Source organism: Pinus tabuliformis, chromosome 7, assembly GCF_031772625.1.
Source record: "Pinus tabuliformis cultivar Carrire ecotype Pingquan chromosome 7, CPIR1, whole genome shotgun sequence".
Taxonomy (NCBI): Eukaryota; Viridiplantae; Streptophyta; class Pinopsida; order Pinales; family Pinaceae; genus Pinus; species Pinus tabuliformis.
This window is the reverse complement of record NC_142293.1, coordinates 427,142,856-427,153,285: the sequence shown is the minus strand read 5'-3', so window position 1 is coordinate 427,153,285 and position 10,430 is coordinate 427,142,856.

Sequence of the window (10,430 nt, the reverse complement as noted above, 5' to 3'; positions counted from 1 at the left end):
GTAAAGGACTGCACCAGTACATTGTAAACTGAAGTTTCTTATTAAAGAAAGAAAGAGACGACTTGCAGCAGGTGGTTTTCACCCACATTGGGTTTCCACCTTATATCATGGTGTTCATGTGTGTGGCTTTTATGTGATGATTTTTTCTGTTATACTGCACCTGTTTACTGTCAATGTGGTTAATAATGTTTTGATGCATTTACTGAAGATAAGCTAACTGAATCATAAGATTTCTCGATATACGCTAGTTGCTTTAGACACAGTAGCGTGTACACGCGGGTTCACTTAACTGAAGTAGCGTATATGTTTCTGAGCATGAAATTTGAAAAGTTTTATTGATCTGTTAATACTGATTCACCCCCCCCCCCTCTCAGTATTATTTCCAACAATTGGTATCAGAGCAGGTCCTTCAGAGGAAGCTTGATCGCTTGAAGGAAAAGATCCATCAGAATGGCTAATCCAGAAAGAGAGGCACACATCAGGCCACCAGTGTTTGATGGGAACAATTTTACTCACTGGAAGATAAGAACCACTGCATATCTACAATCACTTGGAGCAGAAATTTGGGGAATCGTAGAAGGAGGATACAAATTCCCATCAGCAACTCCTACAGATCCAGCAGAGAAAAAGCAATATGAGCTCAATGCCAAAGCTGTTACTGTCCTATTGAGTAGTTTGACACAATCAGAATTTATGAAGATCATGCATTTCAAATCAGCTAAGGAAATATGGGACAAAATCGTCACAAGCTACGAAGGAGATGATCAGGTAAAAAGAGCAAAGCTTCAAACTCTCAGAATCCGGTATGAAACTCTTAAGATGCATAGTAATGAAAGCATAGCTAATTATTTCTTGCGTATGGATGAGATTGTGAATTGTATGAGGGATCTGGGTGAAGAATTTGAGGAAGTTGTCTTAGTTGAAAAGGTTTTGAGATCTCTGTCTGCTAAATTTGATTCTAAAGTATCTGCCATAGAAGAAAAGGAGAATGTGCAGAAAATCACCATGTCACAGCTTCACGGGATCTTAACTGCTTTTGAAATGCGACAAGAGGTACCACCAGAAGCCGCATTCGAAGTGTCAGAGGAAGAAGATGAGGTAAATTTTGTCAAGAATCTTGAACGGGGAACTGGACGGTTCAAAGGTAAGCTACCTTTCAAATGTTTTCTATGTGGTAGAGTTGGTCACTATGCTGCTAGATGCCCTCATAACAAAGGAAAGATATCTGAAGAAGATGGTAGAAGCTACTATACTCATATCACAAGTTCATTCAATGATAGTGAAGATATTAGAAGTCTCATGGCACATGAAAAGAAGAATGCTTCATCCAATAATAGCAAAGATATTAAAAGTCTCATGGCACATGAAAAGAAGAATGCAGAAACTGAAGAAGTTACCAAATTAAATGAACAATTGGAGACAGTAACCAGGGTAAGGGAGCAATTGCAGGATGTAGTAAAGGATCAGAGCATAACTATTCAAAGGCTTGAATTAAAGATCCTCTCTCTAAAAGAAGATCTTAAAAAATCAAGAGAACAGAACAGAGAAGCGCTTGAAGATCAAGAACACGAAGTGATCAAACTAAAGCGACAAGTGGAAGAAGGAAGAAAAGCTGAAGAAGAACTAAGGAATCAGTATCTGAAAAAGGAAGAACAACATCAAGTTGAGGTAAATATCTTGAAAGGTAAACTAGAAGAAAAGGATAAGCTTTTACGATTTCAAGATAGTACTAAAGTCTTGGATGATATTCTTAATAGCCAAAGGTCTCCTGCTATCAAAACTGGTCTTGGTTTTCATGAATATGTTGAAGGTGAATCTAGTTCACAAGGTGAGGCAAGAAACTCTAATGAGAAATCTGAAATGCTCAACAAGGAACAACCAAGGAAAGAAATTCCTCAAGGAAGATCCTTTACTCCTAACTATGGACGTGATAGACGATTATTTCCTCCACTGAATAATGTTGAATGTTATGTATGTCATAATCTTGGACATGTTGCAGCCAGATGTAGAAGTAGAATGGGTCAAGAAAGATCATCGCATCCCAGGTATTTCAGAGGATATTGCTTTGCCTGCAATGCATATGGACACAAAGCAATTGATTGTGATAGAAGGAACATGAAAAATGTAAGGTGTTATACATGCAACAACTATGGGCATAAAGCAAGGGAATGCAGGAGTAGATTTCAAAATTCAAAACAAGAGGACCATACATCATCACAGTTCCAGGAACTGAAGAAGACAGAGACAGAAAGGTGTGGCATAATTCAGACAGCTGACATAACAGACACAGGGGAATTTGAAAGTGATGAAATTCAGTATTCCATCTTGCATACGTTGATATAATGAAGACAAGTCGCATATATACGCGAGTTACAAGCTGCAAAGTCGCGTATATGAAGAAAGGGCAGCAGAACAGACCCAGGTTCAGTCATGGTTGGCTCAGGCTCAGGGGGAGCAGAACAGACTCAGTAAATGGTTCAGTCATGGTTGGATCACACTCAAGGGGAGCATAAACTTCAAATAATTCATTGTTGGCATTATGGTTAGAAGTTGCTGATGAAACTAAATGATACATCTTTTTGTTTGATCAAAGGAATAGTATTGCGGGCTTATGCTTATGGTATAGAACTGAATGACTGGTCTTAGAACCTGCATCTGCTCAGGGGGAGCATGGACGGATTGATACAACTTGGCATATACAAAGGGGGAGCCAAATCAGAAACTTCAGCATGTACTCAGGGGGAGTATGGACAGCGGTATGGACAGTAGAAGGTATACCAAAGAAGAGAATATCTTGGTCCGCCCTTTGTCCTTGATGTCAAAGGGGGAGAGTTACTTGGTGTGGTGGTTGCCATCAAGTCCAAAGGGGGAGATTGTTGGAATTATGATTCAAGTGTTGTCCTTGATGGCAACTCACTCAGAGGTTGGTACAGGTGATGGCAACTTAATCAGAGGACAGATCTTAGTACAGCAGGCCAAGAAAGTTCATACACGCAGGTTCATTAAGCCCAAGTCACGTATACAAGCAGGTTCACTATATACCAAGTCGCGTATATGCAGGTTCACTATATACCAAGTCGCGTGTACACGCAAGTTGGCTTCAGTAAAAGAGCGTGTATGTGAGAAAGTACCTTTGGTCTGTGGCGGTTAGTCCTTGGAAGTTGTGCCTATGGTTTCGGACAATGGTCTCTCGACGGGCGTGTCGATCCCTAGTTTTGAGGTTGATGGTATTGTGTTACTATGGTTTTGGACCGTGGTATTGTGAAGTACCTAAGGCTATATAAGGAGAATATCATTAGGCAAAGGAGCAAGCATGGTGTGTCTAACGAAGTGAGAAGATCTGGTATCACTGTTTATCTGTTCGGGATGCTTGGCAAGGGTCAGATCTGACAGCGAAGGCATGAGTAATTATTTCTAGATCTGCACGCGGGTTGCCTTTCGAGAAAGCGCGTATACACGCGGTTTTGGTACAGTGAAGTAGCGTATTCATAATAAGATCTGATATTTCAGGTTGCTGTTGATTCTGGTGGTTGTTGTAGAGTTCTGGGCTCTGGTTTGGGTTATGTGTTCTTGATGACAGGGTTTCAGTGATTCAGTATTGGGTTGTTTAATGAATTATGATGCAAGTATAAGTTGATGATTGTATTGCAATAATGTTTGTTTTGTACTCTTGGATCCAGTCTGAAAATTGATGAAACGTGGTCCCTGAAGGAAAGAAGGTAGTAGGGTCAGCACCTACGTACTAGTAAATGGATCGGCTAGTACAAGAGTTGAGGGGGTTGTAGCTCCCTTCCAGAAGTACTTGGAAAACGAGAGAGGGTTTTAGCCCTCTGCAGGTTGTAGCCTGCGTACTGGTAAAGGACTGCACCAGTACATTGTAAACTGAAGTTTCTTATTAAAGAAAGAAAGAGACGACTTGCAGCAGGTGGTTTTCACCCACATTGGGTTTCCACCTTATATCATGGTGTTCATGTGTGTGGCTTTAATGTGATGATTTGTTCTATTATACTGCACCTGTTTACTATCAATGTGGTTAATAATGTTTTGATGCATTTACTGAAGGTAAGCTAACTGAATCATAAGATTTCTCGATATACGCTAGTTGCTTTAGACACAGTAGCGTGTACACGCGGGTTCACTTAACTGAAGTAGCGTATATGTTTCTGAGCATGAAATTTGAAAATTTTTATTGATCTGTTAATACTGATTCACCCCCCCCCCCTCTCAGTATTATTTCCAACAATTGGTATCAGAGCAGGTCCTTCAGAGGAAGCTTGATCGCTTGAAGGAAAAGATCCATCAGAATGGCTAATCCAGAAAGAGAGGCACACATCAGGCCACCAGTGTTTGATGGGAACAATTTTACTCACTGGAAGATAAGAACCACTGCATATCTACAATCACTTGGAGCAGAAATTTGGGGAATCGTAGAAGGAGGATACAAATTCCCATCAGCAACTCCTACAGATCCAGCAGAGAAAAAGCAATATGAGCTCAATGCCAAAGCTGTTACTATCCTATTGAGTAGTTTGACACAATCAGAACTTATGAAGATCATGTATTTCAAATCAGCTAAGGAAATATGGGACAAAATTGTCACAAGCTACGAAGGAGGTGATCAGGTAAAAAGAGCAAAGCTTCAAACTCTCAGAATCCGGTATGAAACTCTTAAGATGCATAGTAATGAAAGCATAGCTAATTATTTCTTGCGTATGGATGAGATTGTGAATTGTATGAGGGATCTGGGTGAAGAATTTGAGGAAGTTGTCTTAGTTGAAAATGTTTTGAGATCTCTGTCTGCTAAATTTGATTCCAAAGTATCTGCCATAGAAGAAAAGGAGAATGTGCATAAAATCACCATGTCACAGCTTCACGGGATCTTAACTGCTTTTGAAATACGACAAGAGGTACCACCAGAAGCCGCATTCAAAGTGTCAGAGGAAGAAGATGAGGTAAATTTGGTCAAGAATCTTGAACGGGGAACTGGACGGTTCAAAGGTAAGCTACCTTTCAAATGTTTTCTATGTGGTAGAGTTGGTCACTATGCTGCTAGATGCCCTCATAACAAAGGAAAGATATCTGAAGAAGATGGTAGAAGCTACTATACTCATATCACAAGTTCATTCAATGATAGTGAAGCTATTAGAAGTCTCATGGTACATGAAAAGAAGAATGATGCATCCAATAATAGCAAAGATATTAAAAGTCTCCTGGCACATGAAAAGAAGAATGCAGAAACTGAAGAAGTTACCAAATTAAATGAACAATTGGAGACAGTAACCAGGGTAAGGGAGCAATTGCAGGATGTAGTAAAGGATCAGAGCATAACTATTCAAAGGATTGAATCAAAGATCCTCTCTCTAAAAGAAGATCTTAAAAAATCAAGAGAACAGAACAGAGAAGCGCTTGAAGATCAAGAACAGGAAGTGATCAAACTAAAGCGACAAGTGGAAGAAGGAAGAAAAGCTGAAGAAGACCTAAGGAATCAGTATCTGAAAAAGGAAGAACAACATCAAGTTGAGGTAAATATCTTGAAAGGTAAACTAGAAGAAAAGGATAAGCTTTTACGATTTCAAGATAGTACTAAAGTCTTGGATGATATTCTTAATAACCAAAGGTCTCCTGCTATCAAAACTAGTCTTGGTTTCCATGAATATGTTGAAGGTGAATCTAGTTCACAAGGTGAGGCAAGAAACTCTAATGAGAAATCTGAAATGCTCAACAAGGAACGACCAAGGAAAGAAATTCCTCAAGGAAGATCCTTTACTCCTAACTATGGATGTGATAGACGATTATTTCCTCCACTGAATAATGTTGAATGTTATGTATGTCATAATCTTGGACATGTTGCAGCCAGATGTAGAAGTAGAATGGGTCAAGAAAGATCATCGCATCCCAGTTATTTCAGAGGATATTGCTTTGCCTGCAATGCATATGGACACAAAGCAATTGATTGTGATAGAAGGAACATGAAAAATGTAAGGTGTTATACATGCAACAACTATGGGCATAAAGCAAGGGAACGCAGGAGTAGATTTCAAAATTCAAAACAAGAGGACCATACATCATCACAGTTCCAAGAACTGAAGAAGACAGAGACAGAAAGGTGTGGCATAATTCAGACAGCTGACATAAGAGACACAGGGGAATCTGAAAGTGATGAAATTCAGTATTCCATCTTGCATATGCTGATATAATGAAGACAAGTCGCGTATATACGCGAGTTACAAGCTACAAAGTCGCGTATATGAAGAAAGGGTAGCAAAATAGACCTAGGTTCAGTCATGGTTGGCTCGGGCTCAAGGGGAGCAGAACAGACTTAGGAAATGGTTCAGTCATGGTTGGCTCACACTCAAGGGGAGCATATACTTCAAATAATTCATTGTTGGCATTATGGTTAGAAGTTGCTGATGAAACTAAATGATACCTCTTGTTGTTTTATCAAAGGAATAGTATTGCAGGCTTATGCTTATGGTACAGAACTGAATGACTGGTCTTAGAACCTGCATCTGCTCAGGGGGAGCATGGACGGATTGATACAACTTGGCATATACAAAGGGGGAGCCAAATCAGAAACTTCAGCATGTACTCAGGGGGAGTATGGACAGCAATATGGACAGTAGAAGGTATACCAAAGAAGAGAATATCTTGGTCTGCCCTTTGCCCTTGATGTCAAAGGGGGAGAGTGACTTGGTGTGGTGGTTGCCATCAAGTCCAAAGGGGGAGACTGTTGGAATTATGATTCAAGTGTTGTCCTTGATGGCAACTCACTCAGAGGTTGTTACAGGTGATGGCAACTTAATCAGAGGACAGATCTTAGTACAACAGGCCAAGAAAGTTCATACACGCAGGTTCATTAAGCCCAAGTCGCGTATACAAGCAGGTTCACTATATACCAAGTCGCGTATATGTAGGTTCACTATATACCAAGTCGCGTGTACACACAAGTTGGCTTCAGTAAAAGAGCGTTTATGTGAAAAAGTACCTTTGGTCCGTGGCGGTTAGTTCTTGGAAGTTGTGCCTATGGTTTCGGACCATGGTGTCTCGACGGGCGTGTCGATCCCTAGTTTTGAGGTTGATGGTATTGTGTTACTATGGTTTTGGACCGTTGTATTGTGAAGTACCTAAGGCTATATAAGGAGAAGATCATTAGGCAAAGGAGCAAGCATGGTGTGTCTGACGAAGTGAGAAGATCTCGTATCACTGTTTATCTGTTCGGGATGCTTGGAAAGGGTCGGATCTGACAGCGAAGGCATGAGTAATTATTTATAGATCTGCACGTGGGTTGCCTTTGGAGAAAGCGCGTATACACATGGTTTTGGTACAGTGAAGTAGCATATGCATAATAAGATCTGATATTTCAGGTTGCTGTTGATTCTGGTGGTTGTTGCAGAGTTCTGGGCTCTGGTTTGGGTTATGTGTTCTTGATGACAGGGTTTCAGTGATTCAGTATTGGGTTGTTTAATGAATTATGATGCAAGTATAAGTTGATGATTGTATTGCAGTAATGTTTGTTTTGTACTCTTGGATCCAGTCTGAAAATTGATGAAACATGGTCCCTGAAGGAAAGAAGGTAGTAGGGTCAGCACCTACGTACTAGTAAATGGATCGGCTAGTACAAGAGCTGAGGGGGTTGTAGCTCACTTCCAGAAGTACTTGGAAAACGAGAGAGGGTTGTAGCCCTCTACAGGTTGTAGCCTGCGTACTGGTAAAGGACTGCACCAGTACATTGTAAACTGAAGTTTCTTATTAAAGAAAGAAAGAGACGACTTGCAGCAGGTGGTTTTCACCCACATTGGGTTTCCACCTTATATCATGGTGTTCATGTGTGTGGCTTTTATGTGATGATTTGTTCTGTTATACTGCACCTGTTTACTGTCAATGTGGTTAATAATGTTTTGATGCATTTACTGAAGATAAGCTAACTGAATCATAAGATTTCTCGATATACGCTAGTTGCTTTAGACACAGTAGCGTGTACACGTGGGTTCACTTAACTGAAGTAGCGTATATGTTTCTGAGCATGAAATTTGAAAAGTTTTATTGATTTGTTAATACTGATTCACCCCCCCCCCTCTCAGTATTATTTCCAACATAGCGCGCCCCTGGTGCATAGCGCGCCCACCCTGATGCGTAGCGCGCACCCAGCTACATAGTGCATTTTGCAGTCGGCTTTTGGAGGCCTTCCTGGTGTCGAAATCGGGCGCAGGATAGCGCGTTGGAAAGTTCCTTGAGTCTAATTTCCAACACAACTAGAATTTGTCAATTTGGAGTTCATTTTCCTTATCAAATATCAAATCTCCTAAGACTGGTCAAAATGTGCCAAATGAGGCTGCCTCAAGGCAGAGTTTTGTTGCTGTCAACTTTTGAATGCCTTTCGCAACTACAAATTGATTTCATGATAGCTCATTGGAAATATCTTTGTGTCTAGTTATTATTTGACTCATCAAGAAATTCATTTGGCCAACCAAGCTAGGAGAAACTTTGATTTTGCCAAGGTCACTCCAGAGGTGCATTCGATTCTCTTGACGCAACGATATTTTTGACATTTCTCTAAAACCATGACACCTGTGTAGAAAGTGAAGGAGTGATTTCTTCTTTGGCATGTTTTGGACAAACACCTCTCTCAAATTTCCAAAATTCATCTTTGATTGCTCTGAAACATCTTTTGAGTGAAACTTATCCCGATGTGTGAAACAAGGAATTTTGTGGAAATTAACCGAAATGAAGGGGATAAGGGGCTTCTAAATTCTTGGGGAAATTTTTTGAAGTAGGGAGGGATGTTAGGAAGTAGGGAAAAGTGTAATTGCGTAGATCGAGTGAGGGGAAGGGGTCCAAACGGGCAAAACACAGGCCTAGCCTAGAAAATTGCCAAGTTGTGGCAAGAAACTAGGGTTTGTGCAAAAATGAGGAATTTGGGGGAGCTCAGTGATGGGAAGAATTTTATAAGGTAATTTAAGGATAGGGGAAGGTGTATGAACATCAGGATACAATTTTTGCTGATGATTTGACTATCCAAGAGAAATTGCCTTCAAAACCCTAGGAGAGGGAAATGACCTTAGCTAGGCGCAGCTGAAGCATGAACAAGGTGTAAAATGACTCACTAGACATTGACATGATAATGAAAACCTTATGAATGATGATAGACTCAGCTGAGTAGTGACATAGATTGGCATTTGGGAAATTTTGAAAAGAGTGAAAGCAAACCCTAGACCTAATGCCTAGTGACCAAATTTTGCTTGAAAACTCTTTGAAATGAAAAAATTTGACCTGGACACTCTGAGAACACTTTGTAAGAGCATATTTGATCACTGGAGGAAGGCTGGAAAGATTGACACTAACAGAAACTACCACCAGTTTTGTGCGCACAACATATCCTAAGATAGTTTTTTCTTGTTGTGGTGTACTTTGAGGTTGTTCTACCTCCCCTTTATGTGATACTGCTTTTACTAAGGCCACATTTCTGGTAGATATTTCTCCCTCCTCTCTCACACCTATGTAACAATTAATGAGATTAGTTGGAGGTGTCTTTGTAGGACCAAATAATTCCAAAAATGATTTTGTACTTTGAATAAATATCCCCTTACTATCTCTAGGTCTACCTCTACTTTTTCACAAGAAAAAGAAAACACTACAAAGATCTACTACAGATAACCAAGCTTTGGAGTAACCCCACCATAGTGGATGCGTGGCTCTTCACTCACATCTTATCGTACAATCTCCTTCCTCTGATTTCCTTGCAAAATCATTACCACACATAAATATTTAGAGAAATATTACCTGGATTGTTTGAAACTGCTTGGAAATGGAGCCAAAAAATTTAGGGCTTTTATGTCATTGAATTCCCTATGTTTAAATTGTCAACTAGATTTTGTAAAATTTGAGTTGTAATGCATTACAGTTCAGATCTATATTTACCCTATGCAGACTTAGTATGAATTTAAGTGCAAAATGAACAACTTTGTTCCTAACAATCACACCAAAGCTTGTTGAAGTGAAGAAACCTATTTCATTATACAATCAAAATCACTAATGATGAAAACTATTTCATGTGCACAAGCCAAATTACTATTTCATTCTCAATTATGGAACATCTAACTCAAAAACTCTTCCAAAAATAAGATTGGCAACTATCACAAGTAATGTTCCAAAATCAACCTAACAACCAACTTCATTTAAAACCATTATGTAAAACTAATCCCTATTTCTATGAATCAAAAGTAAACTCAACAATATCTTGCAAAGTAACTCAAACTATTTCCTATGTACTATTTCATTCAAAGAAAACTAAGCATCTGAACACATAACTTATTGCTTCCTATCTCAAAATCAATCTGAGAAATTAGATAGTACACAGTTTCAATTTATCTAAGCAAGTGAACAAAAATAAACCTGACTCAAGGCTCACTATGAAATAAAATAAATGGCAT